The sequence below is a fragment of the Narcine bancroftii genome, chromosome 13, assembly GCF_036971445.1.
Source record: "Narcine bancroftii isolate sNarBan1 chromosome 13, sNarBan1.hap1, whole genome shotgun sequence".
NCBI classification, from domain to species: Eukaryota; Metazoa; Chordata; class Chondrichthyes; order Torpediniformes; family Narcinidae; genus Narcine; species Narcine bancroftii.
In genome coordinates this window covers 17,290,596-17,308,346 of record NC_091481.1, presented here as the reverse complement: position 1 = coordinate 17,308,346, position 17,751 = coordinate 17,290,596, and the positions used below count along the sequence as shown (strand labels likewise).

Below are 17,751 nucleotides of genomic sequence, written 5' to 3'. Positions count from 1 at the left end.
TGACTGCAGGGTCCTTCCCCAAGATGGCAGTGCCTGTGTTCGTCAGAAGTCACAAATGGTTACAAACTCCGGGGAAACAGAGAACTGGCACAGGGCAACAAAAAAATGGAGAGGACACCCCCCCCCCATTTGAGAAAGAGAAGCAGAGGAGATCACCATTAGGGACAATGACCATGGCGGCAGACCTGTGAGGGACTCTGCGGCTGAAGAATCCACAGGCAGTGGGCTCTTGGCAACGTAGTCGAAGGACTCACCGAAGGCTGCGGTCTGCTGGAGACTGACACGAGACGGGCTGAAGGGGTAAGAGGTATTGGAATCAGGATGTGATAGGGTGCTGAGGAAGACTTTGTGATTGTGTTGGAGATCAAGATCTGGAATTCAGGTTTGGAATGAAGTCTGTGAAGCTGCAGAGGCTGTGGGAACAGTGGAGGCCAATCCACAGACACTGAAGGGACTTCTCTTTTGCTTTACTTTTTTTTGACTGCAAGGGGTGCCAGGCAATTTCTGCTTAGGGTGAATCTTTGCCTGCCTCACAGGCATTTTCGTGTAATATTACACCTCTTTTATTACATGACAATAAAAGAATGTTGAATATTATTAAAAGAAAGGTTAGGATGAACAATCATACAATATAACATTCACTGTGGAATAAAGAAAACATTATTTCTAAAATGTTAGAGAGATATTATACTAAAGATAAAAATTTTAACAAATTTGTGAAATATTGCAGATTTCTTTGATTTTTTTTAAGGCCATGTTTGAATTTTGATGCTGCCTGGACTGCATTTCCTGTTGTGCGTGACTACTTGGAACATATGCTTTTTTAATACTTACAGATGTAAAGTTATGTAACACTGTTCTAAATTTTGAAACTGTAAGATTGCTTTTAAACTGCTGTAATAATAACAGAAGGCTGGGGTGTGCTGTAAAGGTCAGGCAGCATTTGTGCAGAGAAAACCAGAACCGATGTTTCAGGGTAATGACCTTTCATTCTAAACACACAAAAAAAAGTCGGAGCGAAAAATGTTTAAAGATGAAGAAAGAGTGGAAGGTACAGAGAAAAAAAAATTAAATGGAACACTGGTTCAGACTTTTTCGGGGTCCTTCAGTTAAATAGGTTTAAATTATGTCTAATAGAGTGAAACTCGAAAGTCTGCAGACGCTGTGATTGTGGTAAATTCACAAAAACGCTGGAGGAACTCGGCGAGTTGCGCAGCAATCATAAGAGAGATAAAGATGTATGACTAACATTTCGGGCCTTCAAGGTGTGAGTAAAACCCAGGCAGGTGTGTGAATAAAAAGACTTGGGGTAGCGGGGGGGCGGGGGGGGAGGAGGAGGACAGACTAACGGGCAAAAAGCCATAATTGGACATGGATAGGAGGGCAGGCTTGGAAAGGTGAGAATTGATCAAGGGAGTGAATGCAGAGCTGAAGGAAAGGAGGGAAAGAGACAGCTAGAGGAAACGAGGAAGAGGGAGGGGAAGGGGAGAGATGTATCATATTTATCATATAATTTATATGATAGACACATATAATACTTCTCCATTTCTGCCTCATCCTACGTGATCCCACCACCAGACACATCTTCCCCTCTCTGCCCCTCTTCACCTTCCACAAGGATTGCTCCTTCCATGACTCCCTCATTCACTCCTCCCTTCCCACCAATTGTCCTGCTGGTACTATGACCACAAGAAATACTACAATTGCACCCACCTCCTTTGTCACCACTGTTCGGGGCCCCAAACAGTACTTCCAAGTGAAGCAATACCTCACTTGTGAATCTGCAGGGGTCTTCTACTGCATCCAGTGCCCCTGTTGTGGTCTCCTCTACATTGGAGAGACTAGACACAGATTGGGAGCAACCTCTGCTACAATAGTGGAAATCTCCCAGAGGCAAACCATTTCAATTCCCTGCCCCATTCCCATGCCGATATGTCTGTCCATGGTCTCATGCACTGCTAGACTGAGACCACCTGCAAACTGGAGGAACAACACCTCATATTTCGCATGGGCATCCTCCAACTGGATGACATTAACATCGACGTCTCAGGTTTCCATTAGCCCCAGTGCAGCTCCTACCCACCCCATCTCTCCCCTTCCTCTTACCCTATGTCTCCTCCTTCCTCTCTCCCTCGACCAGTTCTGCATTCATTGAGGCACCTTTCTCACACAATCAATTCTTACCTTTCTGCTCCTGCCCTCCTGTCCATGCCAAATGATGGCCTTTTGCTTGTTAATCTGTACTCCCCTGTCCGTTCTTTCCTTCTCCCCAGCATCTTCCTGCTTTTTACTCTTACCTTGTAGAAGGGCTTGGCCCAAAACGTTGGTTATATATCTTTGCCTCCTATACATGCTGAGTGAGTTGCTGAGTTCCTCCATCATGTTTGTGTTTTTCTTATAAGGTGACTCGCTGTTTTTCCAGTTCACTCCCAGACACTCCATCCTCCATACGATTCTTTCAGCAATTTGCTTCACAAATATTATATAACCATATAACTACTTACAGCACAGAACAGGCCAGTCGGCCCTACTAGTCCATGCCGTAGCAAATCCTCACCCTCCGAGTCCCACTGATCAGCACCCGGTCCATACCCCTCTAGTCCCCTCCTATCCATGTAAGGATCCAGTCTTTCCTTAAATGTAACCAATGATCCCGCCTCGACCACGTCTGCCAAAAGCTCATTCCACATCCCCACCACCCTCTGCGTAAAGAAATTTCCCCTCATGTTCTCCTTATAAATTTCCCCCTTCAATCTTAAACCATATCCTCTAGTTTGAATCTCCCCCTTTCTTAATTGAAAAAGCCTATCCACATTTACTCTGTCTGTATGTGGAAAAGGACAATGTGAAATATTGTCATTAACCAGTGACAATAATATATTTCTGAAATGTTGTAATTAATTAGGATATTTGAATCCCTGATTCATATGCACATTTCTAAGAGCAAGCATGAAGAGATTGACCAAGATTCTTCAAAGCATGGTGCTTACATCCAAATAACCAGTGTAGGCCTCGACAATTTTGTTTTGCGTTCAGGAAAAGAACATTAGCAAAAGTTAATGCTGCAGCGAAAAATTCATTAACTTCTTCCTCATGTTTTAAGATTTCTAAAAGTACAAAATTCTAAGCTAATGTCTTTTGCAGGTAAGAAAAACTCTATTCTGACAGATGTTTGTTTAGAAATGTATTTTAATGATTGTACTCTTGATATGAATGTTACACTTTATTTTGTTGACTATATAAGAAACATGAAAATAATTATGATGGTCCATTTCTGACCAGAGACTTTTTTTACTTTGATTTCCTCGATTTTTATAGAATAACTTCTGTGATTTAAAAAAAAATGTTGTTGATAACTCCAGTCAACTGTGGGGGCACTGCCTTGGCAGCTCATCCTGACTGAAGTTACTTCCTTCAGCTCTAACCACAAGCTCAGTCCCTTGCCACTAGTTCCACTGCTCTCACAGTCTCCATGCTCTGTTCAACCAGTCATCTTGCCAACCTTAGATTCCAGATATTGTCAGAATTCGTACATGACATCACATACAACCCTGGGATTCTTTTTTGTGTGGGTGAGGCAGAATTACCAGTTATTAGTAGTGCAAACAAATAAAGAAATGTGAACAACTAACTGTTCAATACAGAGGGGGAAAAAAGAAAAGTGCAAAAGTAAGAGTCCTCGAATGAGTTCCTGGCTGAGAATTCTGATGATGGAGGGGTAGCATCTGATCCTGAACATTTGTGGTGTGAGATTTGTGGCACTAATACATTTTACTGATGGTAGCAGTGAGAGCAGAGCATGTGCTGGGTGCTGTGAATCCCTGATGATGGCTGCTGTTCTCAGAAGGCAGCGTTCCCTGTAGATGTTCTCGACGGTGGGGAGGGTTTTTGCCTCTGATGTCCTCGGCTGTGTTCACTACCTTTTGCAGAGCTTTATCCTCATATTGGTGCCACCCAGGCATAGGTGTAAATGTAGCCCTGTAGCAATGGGGATTGTGGACTGATGTTCTCACTAGGCCTCATTGATTGTGGTCTGGAGGTGAGGAAATTAAGGATCCAATTACACAGTGGGGTGTTAACTCCCAGGTCTTGAAGTTTGCTCATGAGGGGCTGTTGGTGTTAAATACCAAATACCAAAGTTCATTCTGATATATGCATCTTTGCTATCCAGGTGTCTAAGGGCTTTGTGTAGAGCCAATGAGATGGCATCTTCTGTAGACCCATTGTTATGATAGGTGAATTGGAATAGATCCACATCACTGCTCAGTCAGGAGCTGATAGGCTTCATCACCAGCCTTTCCAAACACTTCATCACTGTTGATGTAAATGCTACTGGTCGATAGTCATTGAAGCAGGTTACCACATGATTGTCACCTGTTTGAAGCAGGTGGGTATCATGCCCTGCCGGAATGAGATGTTGAAGATATCTGTGAAAACATTGGTCAGCACCTGAATGGGTACTCCATCTGGACTGAATTCTTTCCTCAAATTCACTCTCCTGAAGGCAGCCCGCATGTCATCCTTGGTTACAGACAGTTGAAGATTATTGGGGGACATGGAGGTGTGGTGTGGTCATTCTTTCTTGCTCTTGTGGCTGAATCGGGTGTAGAAAGTATTGAGTTTATCAGAAGATGAAGCTTTGCTGTCTCCTACTGTACTGGATTTTGTTTTTTAGTAGGTTATGTCACTTAGGCCCTGCCATAGCTGTTGGGTATCACTCACGGTTTCCATTTTTGTCCAAAAACTCCACTTTGCCTAAGAGATGGCTTTCCACGGGTCATCCCTGCTCCTTCTGCAGTGATCTGGATCTCTGGACTTAAATGTCTATGATGTCAGCAGATTCTGGATTGCATTGACCATCCAGGGCTTCTGGTTGGGAAAAATCTCGAATGAGTTGATGAGGACATCAACTTTGATAAAGACTGTGACAATCCTGGTGTAATCATTCAGATCTTCAACTGTTCTTCAGCCTCCTGTGATCAACCTGCTGACCGAGAACTGAGATTCTGAACCTACATTCACTCCATCACAGGAAGGTCCCAAATCGGTCTGTATCCAACCTCCTTTGATTATCCAATTAGTACCACCTGTTAATTCCAGTCATCTCCTGACCCGCCTTACCCAAAATTAATCTCCAAAATTCTGCTGATCCACATCCTAAAATGCACCATATATCACTCATTTATTGTTGCCATGAAAATGACCTTGGTTGTATTCTTGTCAAACATAACAACAAAATCATTTGTATTCTTGCATTCATCTTCCTTTATGATTTTTGTCCCTGAAATCCCCAGTCCTGGAACTCTGGCCTGAAATCTCTGTGCATTATCAGTGACAAAACTAACATGCTATTATCATCCAAGCCTCTAGCTCTCGAGTTCCATCCCTCAACCTTTGTCTCCTCCTCTGATTTTCTCTTTAAGATCCTCTTTAAAACTTTTTGGGCCAAGATGTCCTTTTCCAGATCAACCTCACCACAAGCACACAAGCACGTTCAATAATTTCTCCATCTGTTGAGAAGTAAAGTGGAGAAATGCCTTTTGTAACTAAGGAAGATAGTATCATTTGCTTTTTATGTCAAAAATGCTTTGCGAATGTAAATTGTCCTGCTGACATTATCTTTAACATTCTTAACATATACAGTACAACCCCGAATATCTGAAATGATCGGGATCGGACCTATTTCGGATGACTGAATTTTTTGGATAACTGGTCTTTTTTTTTTAAAACAGGCCAGTAGCAACCGCAAATCACTTGTATCAATGTTTCAACAACAACAAACAACAAGGGAAGGTTTTTTGACCATTAAAATTAGGTTTAATTCTCATAAAAAAAATGCTGGCTGCCGCTGATCCCCGACACATCCCCACCACTGCCCCCGATCCCTGGGGAGGCTTCTCGGGCCAGTAGAAAACTCGCTGGTGAGTCGGCAGGCTCCTGTCTCCTCATGGGCTTCTTCCAGCAGTGGCTGTTCTCGCTTCGCATCATGGTTCTTCTCTGTTGGAGCCTAATACAGACCCAGTCTTCGCCTGCGCACACTCCACCTCTCAACCACCTTCTAATGATTACCAACACCTCCCTACTGATGTCCCGCTCTTGCCTGGGAGCCCGAGATCTCGGCTCCTGCCTGAGAGGCCACTCTCCTTGATGGTGCCAGGACAAGGAATTCTTCTGACTGCTTGCGGCTGGGAGACAGTGGCATGCAGTTTGAGAGGGAGAGTTGGAGAGAAAATTCAATAGGGGAAGGTAAAGAAGAAATGGAAAGAGAGAGGAATGGGAGTTACCTGAAATGAGGACAATTATCGTTCTAATTTCATGTCAGGTAATAAAAAAATTCCAACCTGTGAGGGTAATTTGGCTCTGAAAAATTTTTGGATAACTGAAGATTTCTGATTGTTTCGGATATCCTCATTTATCTGAAATTTTTCGCAGGCGAACAGACATCACTTCTGGGTCCAAAGAAATTTTGGATAAATGAGGACTTCGGATAATCGGAGTTGTAATTACTCGCTATCAATGCATTATATATTATATTGGTCGTCCTTCGGTTTGAAGAAGACACGTTGTGCAGTTCAACTGTGAACACTAAGGTGACTTTGCAGTCCCAGTGTGGAAGCGCAAAGTCTAGCACAATGGAGGTACTGGAAGAATTGTTGTAATAACTGTGGCTGCTGCTCTGTTCATGGCCTTCCATCAGTTTTTGGCGACGTCTGTCTTTGAAACTGGTGTAGGCTTCATCGCACAGTGTTCACCGACGGGACTTGTCAGCAGCCTCAGTTTTTAGTTCTCTTGGATGTATGTCACAGTATCGTAGGGTTTCCTTCACAGCATCTTTATAGCACTTGCATGGACAACCTTGAGGTCTTCTTCCAGCCTTCAATTCACTATTGAGCATCTGGTGAGGCATACAGTGGTTGTCCATTCTGATGACGTGTCCTACCCACCACATATGAGTTCTGATGATCTGAGACTCAATTCTGGTGAACTTCATGTGTCCCAAAACCTCCAGGTTGGAGATATGGTCTTGCTAACAAATGCCAAGGATGGAATGGATGACACATGTATGAAATTTCTTCAGTTGTTTGATGTGATGTCGATACAGAGTCCAGGTCTCACATCCATAGAGGAGAGAAGCGATTACCACAGATCTGTAGACTTTCAGCTTTGTGGAGATGTGGACATTGTGTTGATTGAGTACTCTGGTATTCAGCCTCCCTACAGCCTGTTGACCTTGCTGATCATGGAGTCCATTTCTTTGTCCAGAGACTCATCACTCAAGATGATGCTCCCCAAGTATTTGAATTTGTTTACATTTGTCAGCAATGTGTCATTAACAGTGATTTTTGATTCAATGGTGCTGGTGGTTGGCATGGACAGATGGAGTACTTCAGTCTTGTTCAAGTTAATGGTCAGGCCAAAGAGCATAGCAGTTTCTGAGAATTTGTTCAGCATTAATTGTAGATCACTATCTTTGGCAACCAAGAGTGCACAGTCATCAGCAAAAAGTGTTTCTTGAATGACTGCGTAGAGCCACTTCGTCCATGCGTTCAAGCGGCAACGGTCAAAGAGAGAGCCGTCCAGTCGGTACCTGATGTACACTCCCTCCTCCAGACCTTGGACAGCACCTGTCAACATGCAAGTAAAGAACAGATTGAACAAGACTGGGGCTCATACACAACCCTGCTTCACCCCATTAGAGATGGCAAATGAAGCTGATGTGTCACCACTGTCCTCTCATTCCATCGTGGAGCAGCTGAATCATTTTTATGAATTTCCTTGAACATCTGTAATGACTCAGGATGATCAAGAGAGCCTCCCTGTACACAGTGTCGAATGCCTTTGAGGTCAATGAAGACAGAGTAAAGAGGCTTGTTCTGATCGATGCACTTCTGAACTTGACTCGCGGCAAATATCATGTCCACTGTCCTCCATTCTGGCCGAAAGCTGCACTGCACCTCCGGATGATTCCTTTCAGAGACAATGACAAGTCTGTTCAGGAGGATGTAGGCAAAAATCTTGCCTGTGATGGACAGCAGTGAGATATTCCTGTAGTTTCCACAGTTTGATTTGCTTCCCTTATTTTTGTAGAGACCTTCGATGAGGGCATCGCAAAAGTTGTCAGGCATCTCCAGATGTCTTCCAGGATGTCTTGGAATGCCCGTGGTGTGCATTTGGGTTTAGAGCTTTGTAGATCTCAGCAGGAATACCATCCTGCCCTGTTGCTTTATTTGAATTCATCTGTGAGATTGCTTTATTGATCTCATCAGTAGAGGGCGACAGGTCTAGGTCATCCAGGAATTTAGAACTTGACATTTGCTCATTTATCGGAAACTATGTTTCATCTTACTCTTTTAGGTTCTGGATTTACTTCTGAAAAACAGCACCTTCCAATTTTAGAAGTCAATCTTCATTTCAGCATGCTTATTCCTTCGATCTGTCTCTTCCCATCCCTTTGAATATGACTGAATCTCTATGCATTCTCTGCTAATTTGCTTTGTTGCAGAATAACTCCAAAAACTTTGGATTTATTTATTAATCCAAGGCTCATTGCAAAATACAATGTGCAGAATGAATGAATAGCTTCAATAGTGCTCAATAGAATTTCAGCTTAAAATGTTTCCTACCTATATAAAAAATTATTATGAAATCAAATTGTTTAGTACACATGGAATTACTTATTCACAGCAGTTAATTTTTCAGAGGTTATGAACCACTTAAATACCTAGTAATCCCTAATCCAAATATCAATTTCACTTTCATGCCAATGTAATTGAATAGAAATGTAAAAGGCTGAAGATATTTTAGGTTTTGCAGAACAATGTAAATAGTTTTTGATTATACGTTTAATTTTCATACATCATTTATTCTTTCATTTGCCTTGCTTAATATGATGTGCAGCTAACATTGTGCATGTCACAAGCAGATATAAATAAATTTTGTTGAAATTAATTAAATTCCAATTGCTATTTTGACTGAAGAACTGTTGATGTTATCAATAGGAAACATGGTTCATAGTGTGAAAAATAAAATTAAAAAAAAACATAGGGAACATGATTTGTTTTTTAGTTTCCATTTGCTTTTGTTGATAGATGATGACTAGAATGTTTGGTTGGGGTGAAGTCACACTCTCTCCTGTCGTTAATTAAGAAGTAGTAGATTTATACAAGGTTTTCTGATGTTTGTGAATAGATTTCCAAAGTTTGTGGATGCACTTTGGAAAGGACAGATGAACTTGCAACAGGAATATTGATTAGGACAAAGTCAAGTAGATATTTCTCCTCTTGTTGATCCTTAAGGTCCAGGCTATCAAATGTGCCAATCAGCATTTGGTCAGTGGTGGCATTGCTGGGCCATTCTTGGTGATGGACATGAAAATTGCCCACCCAGAATACAGTCTGTATGCCTTTACCACTCTCAGTGCTGTGGCCAAAGATGAATATTGCTTATTTGCTGACGGAGGGAAATAATCGCCAGAATTCCAAGTTCATATTAGATGTAGTTCTGAAGAGTCTTATGGTGTTTTGAGTCAATGCTGAGGATTCCTGGGCCATTCTCTCTTTGCATTGTTTATCTTTGGGTGGTCTGTCAAAACAGTTTTCTTGTGACTAGGACTGCTTCACAATGTACCTTCCTATTCTCTAATTCATTTCCATGATTTGTGTGTGATGTGGAATTTTACATACTTAGCTACATTGATATTTGCTGCCTCCAAATTTAATGGTTGCAGTTCATGTTGTGAGGAAGAGTTGCAGAACCAAATATTGACTACTTCTCTTTCCATAGTCGTTGCCTGGCCTGCTGGGGTTTTCCAGCATTTTCTATTCTGTGTCATGAGATAGATTGATATGGCAGTTTGCTACAACAAAGTCTTACCAGACAAATTCAGAGGCTGGTCAATGCTTTATTGTGAGACTGGAGCCATTTATAATCTGGACACAATTCCTCCCCTGAAGGGCATCAATGAATCAGACCCATGTGTGCTGAACTTTTGGCAATTGCACAACAGAACCAACTCACATAAATTCAAATGGTGTGTGTTCTACGTCCATATTAAATGGATAATTGTCTGGACATTCTCATCTGCTGTGGTGATGGTGCCCATTTTTTCTTTTCCCATGTTTGGAAAATAATGTGTTTTGTTAGGTTCCTGTGGAAGAGTAGATAAACCACATGAAGAGTTCCCACGGACAACTGGAAGGCAAAAAACATTCATTTTATTTAACATTTTATATGTGCTACAGAAAATTCAAGGTAGATTTTGAGACATGAACATTAATCTGGGTGGAGACTGAAAAATTGGGAAATAATTTTTTCAGTGAGGACTGTATTTTAATTATTTTTAAAAACATGAGCGAATAACAATCCTTCCAAAATAAAATGATCTCTTTAACAAAAGGGAGATTTGAGATTGTTTTCTGTATTTAATTAAAATTCTAGTTGTGCCATTTAGGACTAAAAGGCCATTAGTGCGCCATTTTGCATTTTAAAGGCATAGACTTTTCAGTGATTTTGGAACTTGACCATTCAATTGTTTAAAAATTTAATGAATGAGAGTGAAGTTCAACGCAAGCCATTAAGCTGATTTTTCTAAAACAATTACGATGAAGGGAAAGACTTTCTGGTAGCTGACTGTATATGATGTAGTCATGAGTCAGATATTGCTTGCATTATTTTGTATCCAGAAGTGGGCTTGCTCCCTGATGCTTGCCCAGAAGTAATCAGGGCAATGAACGACTGGAGTCTTGAATGCCCATAACATTTTGCGCTGCAGCCTGGACTCTATATATCACTCAACTGATCCTGTGATTTCCACCCCCCCTTCCCCCTCCCCCACTTTGAGACTTCTCTATTTGATGGCAAATGGTATGTTCCATGCAGCCTGAACAAAATGATGGCTTGCAGCATTAAAGGAGACATTTTTGATTTATTCTGCTTATTTACCCACTGCCTGGTTTTCTTTAGATTTCATCTCCAGATGCTTCTGATTTTTCATTCTGTTATCCAATTCTCTGCCAAGAAGCATGTGGTTTGGCACTGGCTCCTGTTCATGCAATGTGCCTTATTTGCTGGGTCATGATGCCTTTTAAAATGCCTCACCATTGTGAAAACCGTGATCTGGTTGCTATTTGGCCTCCACTCTACGGCTTGAAGTTGGTCTCCGGAGGAGTCACGTGATGGAGTAGTGGCCGGTAAGGGAACTTCAGCCCTCTCCGGAAGTTGAAAAAAACCACACAAAACACAAAGGTACAAGAATAAAAATTAAAACAAAGTAAAAGTAAAGGTGAGGAGAAAATGGCAGCGAAGAGAGAAAAGTCGAAAGCAACAGGAAAAAGAGGGTGAAGGCCTTACCTGTCCGAGGAGGCCCGCCGCGGAGAGAGAAGCCCGCTCCCTAAGGTCGGTGGAAGTCCCGAGCTCGGGACTACAAAAATGGCTCGCGGAGCCGAGTAAAAGTACGCAACCGCTCATGAAAAAAAACACACTGACGGGAGAGGTGACAGCTGAGGAGATCAAAAATTTATGCAAGATATTTTTTTGAAGATAGCAGACACGCAAGGGAACATACTAATAGGAGGGGATTTCAACCTTAATTTGGATTCAAATATGGATAAAACTGGGAAAAAATTTAACAGAAAGAACAAAGTAACCAAATTTATAATTAAATCGATGGAAGAAATGCAACTTTTGGATATATGGAGGAAACAACACCCAAAGGAAAAGGAATATTCATATTATTCGGGTAGACATAAAACATTCTCAAGAATAGACCTATTCCTGTTATCAGCTCGTATACAAGACAGAGTAAGAAAAACAGAATATAAAGCTAGAATATTATCGGACCATTCACCCTTGATATTGACAATAGAGTTAGAGGACATCCCTCCAAGAATGTATAGATGGAGATTAAACTCCATGCTACTTAAAAGGCAGGATTTTAGAGAATTCATTGAAAGACAAATTAAAATGTACTTTGAAATAAATACGGAATCAGTGAAAGATAAGTTTATACTATGGGACGCAATGAAAGCGTTCATCGGAGAAAAAATAATAAGTTATGTAACCAAGATGAAGAAGGACTACAATCAGGAACCAGAGCAGTTGGAAAGGGAAATAGTAAATATAGAAAAAGAATTAGCAATGAAGGAAGACACAACTAAAAGAAGAGAATTGGCAGATAAAAAAAATAAAATATGAAACACTACAAACATATAAGGTGGAGAAGAACATAATGAAGACAAAACAGAAATATTATGAACTAGGCGAAAAAATGCACAAAATTCTAGCATGGCAGCTTAAGACAGAACAAGCTAAGAGAATGGTATTGGCATCAAGGAAAAAAGACAAACAAATCACATATAATCCAACGGAGATTAATGAAAACTTCAGAGAATTTTATGAACAATTATACTGAACTGAAAACGAAGGGAAAGAAGACAAAATAGATGAATTTTTAACTAAAATTGAACTACCAAAATTACAAATAGAGGAACAAAATAAATTAACAGAACCATTTGAAATAGTAGAAATACAAGAGATAATAAAAAAAACTACCAAATAATAAAACAACAGGAGAGGATGGATTCCCAATAGAATTCTATAAAACATTTAAAGATTTATTAATTCCTCCCCTCCTGGAAGTAATCAACCAGATTGACAAAACACAAAGCTTACCAGATTCATGCAAAACAGCAATAATTACAGTAATACCAAAGACAGGGAAAGATCCACTTGCACCAGCGTCATATAGACCAATATCATTACTTAACACAGATTATAAGATAATAGCTAAACTATTAGCAAACAGATTAGCTGATTATGTACCTAAAATGGTAAATCTAGACCAAACTGGATTTATTAAAAAAAGATGAACAACAGACAATATTTGTAAATTTATTAACTTAATTCATGCAGTAGAAGGGAGTAAAGCGCCAACAGTAGCAGTTGCTTTAGACGCAGAGAAGGCCTTTGACAGAGTAGAATGGAATTATTTATTCAAAGTATTGCAAAAATTCAGTTTACCAGAGAAGTATATTAATTGGATTAAAGCATTATATAAGGGGCCATTGGCGAAAGTGACAGTAAATGGATATATATCAAAGCAATTTAATTTAAGCAGATCAACAAGGCAGGGATGCCCAATATCACCCTTATTGTTCGCGTTAGCTATAGAACCACTAGCAGAATTGATAAGAATAGAAAATAAAATAAAAGGGATAAAAATAAAAGACAAGGAATATAAAATCAGTTTATTTGCAGATGATGTTATAGTATACTTAACAGAACCAGAATTATCAATAAAAGAATTACATAAGAAATTGAAGGAATATGGAGAAGTGTCGGGTTACAAGATTAACGCAAATAAAAGTGAAGCAATGCCAATGAATAATGCGGATTTCTCAAAATTTAAGAAGGAATCACCATTCAGATGGCAAATGCAAGCAATAAGATACCTAGGTATACAAATAAATAAAAACCTCGGCCATAAACTCAATTATTATCCACTAATGAAAAAATTACAGGACGATTTAGAGCATTGGAAAGATTTACCACTAACACTAATAGGAAGGATAAACTGTATTAAAATGAACATTTTCCCAAGGATACAATACCTATTTCAGGCATTGCCAATACACTTGACAGAGAAATTCTTCAAGGAGTTAAAGAAAATAATAAGGAAATTTTTATGGAAAGGGGGGAATCTGAGGATAACACTAGATAAATTAACAGAATGGTATAAACAAGGAGGCTTACAACTGCCAAACTTTAAAAATTATTATAGAGCCGCACAATTAAGATACCTATCAGATTTTTATCAAACAAGGGAAAAGCCAGATTGGACTAGATTAGAACTAGATAAAATAGGGGAGAAGATACCCGAACATATATTATATAAATGGGATGAAAAATTGGTACAACGTAGGAGTTCTCCAGTATTACATCATCTGCTCAATATTTGGAATAAGATTCATGTAGAAAGGAATAAAACAAATTACCAATTACCAAAACTAATACTGACGCAAAATCAGTTAATCCCTTTTACAATAGATAACCTTTCCTTTAGAGAATGGGAGAAAAAAGGGATCAAAAGAATAGAAAATTGTTTTTCAGGAAATAAATTACTATCCTTTGAACAAATGAAGGATAAGTATAAAATAACTCAAGATACAGTGTTGACATACTACCAACTGAGATCCTACTTGAAGGACAAATTGGGAAGCAGTCTGAGGTTACCAGAGGGAAGTAATTTTGAATATGTGATTACAGATACAATGATAATCAAAAAATTTATAACAAATATGTATATTAAACTGCAAGAAAAGGAGAATGAGGAAACAAATGGTAAAACTAAACAAAAATTGGAACAAGATTTAAACATAAAGATAAAGAAGGAAACATGGGAGAAGTTATGCTCTGGAACTATGAGAAATACAATAAACACGAGGTTACGTATGATACAATATAACTGGATACACAGGCTATACATTACACCTCAAAAGTTAAATAAATGGTACCCAACAGTATCTGACAGATGTTTTCGTTGTAAAAAAGAAATGGGAACAACAATTCATGAAATCTGGACATGTGAGAAAGTGGAAAAATTTTGGGAAGATCTAAATCAGATATTAAATAAAATTACAGAAAACAATATACCAAAAAACCCAGAGATCTTCCTCCTAAGTAACATAAAAAACAAAGAATTTGGACTTGATTTGGATGGTGCACAAAAAAGATTTGTTATGATAGCTCTAGCCGTAGCAAAAAAGTGTATTATGTCAACCTGGAAATTAGAAGATAACTTGAGAATACAACAATGGTATATAGAAATGAATACATGTATTCCATTAGAAAAAATAACATAATTTAAGAAATAATATTGAAATATTTGAACAAATATGGGAGCCATACATGAAACACAATAGAGAAAACCTACCGGGACATCTACCACCTAAAATAACGAAAGGAGAAGGAAATGAAAAGAATTGACTCAGTGGAATTTCTTGTTTATTTTTATTGAATGACAACATTGTTTGACTGGTTTAATGTATCTTATATTCTGTACTTTAAATGAATGGGGGGGAGGTAGGGAGGGTGGGATGGGAGGAGGGGGGGGAGAAAATGACTGTATATATTTGAAAAGGAAAATGTATGTATCTTGGTCAATGTGGTTTATGGTGTGAAAAATAAAAAATTTTTTAAAAAAAGTTGGTCTCCAATTCATTTTATTTATAATTAATTCACTTCACCAAAACCTTCTGGGCAAGTCTTGAATAATGTGATGAAATGAAAATAAAAGCGCCGAAAATCTGAATTTTATTTAAAAACCCAGAAAATGCATGAATAACTTCTGTAGTCTGGGTAGCATCTCTGGAATCAGAAATGGTTCCCATTGCATATCTGAAATCCTTCATCAGAACTCAACATGAGAGGGATTAAGATTGGAAGGAGATGCTGAGAGTAAACTAGGTGAAGGGGTCAGGTGGAGATTCCACTGGAGACCACAGGGAAACTTCTTTATTGCCTTATTGTCTCATGTGGAAGAAGAGATGCAGAGACAAGATCTCAAGTGATTCAGAGCACTTTCTTAGCTCCTTCATTACTGTTATTTTCACCCACAGCCCCATGTCATTTCAAATCACAATGGTTTCTCTGCTTATTTTGACCTTTGCACTGAGGGTAATGTTCCTTCATCTTGCAGGGAAGAACTGGACACCAGCATGTATGCCCAATGCTAAACAAAAACCAAGCCTACATCAGGTGGTGCCCAGGTCTTGGTTCCTGCATTTTATTTTCATGATTGATTAGAATCAGAGTTTATTGTAATGAACATGTCATGAAATGTGTTGTGTTGCAGCAGATTAACTGTGCAGACATTGATATAAACCACACTACAAAATAAATAAAAATAGTGCAAGAAAAGAAAAAGATGAAGCAGGTTAGTGCTTACGATTCATTTTCCATTCTGGAATCTGATGGCAGCGGGGAAGATGCTATTCTTGTGCCGTTGAGTTCTCATCTTCAGGCTCCTGTACCTTTTTCCTGATGGTAGCAGAGTGAAGAGGGCATGGCTGAGGTGGTGGGGGGTCCTTGAGGATAGAGGCTACTTTCTAAACACACCACCTCTTGTAGATGTCCTCGATGGAATGAAGTCTGGTGCCCATGATGTTGCAGACTAAGTTAACAACCCTCTGTTTCGAGCATATGCACCTCCATACCAGGCAGTGATACAACCGGCCAGAATGGTCTCCACAGTACATCTGTAGAAGTTTTTGAGAGTCTTCAGTGATGTACTGAATCTCCTTAAACTCCTCGCAAAGTATAGCCACTGGTGGTCCTTCTTTAAGATTGCATCAACACGGAGGCTCCAGCACACATCCTCAGAGATGCTGACACCTGGAAATTTGAAGTTCTTGACCCTCTCCACTGCTGACCCTTTGATGAGGACTGGGTCATGTTCTCCTGATTTCCTCCTGAAATCTGCAGAGGCTGAGGGAGCGCTGGAGGCAAATCCACGGACACTCGATGTCTCTGAAAGGACTCTCTTTCATTTCTCTTTCTCTCGTACTATAAGGGGCATCAGGTGACACTAATGGTGACTCTTTGACTTATGGTAGGCAGAAGGCAATTTTGCATAATATTACATTTTCTGTACTGTTTCAAGACAATAAAGGAATCTCGAATCTTGAAATCACCTGAAGTCCATCTGTCATTCATAAAGGATAAAATCTGATTGAAACATATGAGATTAGGAAGGGGCAGACAATGCTTTCCTCAGTCCAGGCAGTCTAGAAGTTGGGTAAAATGTTCAGATAAAGAAATTAAGAACTTGTATGAAAATAAATTTCTCCATTTCAGAGCTTGTGAGTTCTGATGCAAGTTAAAGATGCGTCCTTGTTTACTGGACTTTGTCAAGACCCAACACATTTTTTGCTCCAGGCCTCTTTCAAAAAGCCTTTACTCCTACTCAGCCAAAAGTACACTTGGATGTTATAGATTGGCTGTCTTGTGTACTCAATTATGTCTTAACTCGTTGATACTTGAGAAAAGGCATGGTGAAGAGAGGGGGATAGCATTCGGAAGAAGGTGAAGTTGCAATGGTTAATTATCAAATTAAAGGGCTCTGACCACATCTGAGCAGCAAGAAATCACACAAATCTTTCCTAAAATCCATTAACATTTCCCTTCACCACTGTTCTCTTTGAACCAATTCTCCTTTATTGTTTATTCTAGATCTGTGGAGAAATACTCAACAAAAATAAAAAAACACATTTCTGTCATGATATTTGTTGCATTGATTTTTATTGCGATGTAAAATGATCCTTATAGGTAGGACATTGGTGTAAGAGGAAATTAGTGATCTCAGCTTTTAAATCATTCAATGTTTAAATATCGAATCTCTCTGAGGTTAGCAATTTATCACCGTTTCCACACTGTTTTATTTTTATTTGGTTGCTGTAAAGTATCGGATTGGAGGTCAATCCACAGGACCATAAAAGTGGGGTCTCCCTCCCCTCCATTAAGGTGCTTTACTGCGATCGTTGTTTAAAGAGAGCTTGCAAAATCTGTAACGACCCATAAAGCATCTTCCCACTACTCTCGTTGAGAAAGAGATGCAGAAGTATTAGACCCAGATCCACCAGGCTGAGGAACAGCTTTTTCCCATGGGCAATATGACTGCTAAAACAACTCTCTCTGATTCTACTATAATATTTTGTTCTAATATATGTACTGTATATACAGCAAGATGTACATATG

The 17,751-nt window shown here is 39.5% G+C and overlaps 2 long non-coding RNA genes across 5 annotated transcripts in view; both read right to left on the bottom strand.

Annotated features, from left to right (window-relative positions):
* LOC138748804 (uncharacterized) overlaps window positions 1-17,751 on the bottom strand; it is a 143,383-nt gene that overhangs the window by 88,585 nt on the left and 37,047 nt on the right. The window lies entirely within an intron of this gene.
* Window positions 1-17,751, bottom strand: part of LOC138748805 (uncharacterized) — a 52,860-nt gene that overhangs the window by 11,420 nt on the left and 23,689 nt on the right. The window contains exon 3 of one of the 2 annotated variants that reach the window (XR_011348257.1): window positions 9,962-10,147. The exons of the other annotated variant lie outside the window; for it this stretch is intronic. This is a non-coding gene — a long non-coding RNA (uncharacterized lncRNA). Of the gene's footprint in view, window positions 1-9,961; window positions 10,148-17,751 lie in introns of those variants that run through there. 2 annotated transcript variants of the gene reach the window in all.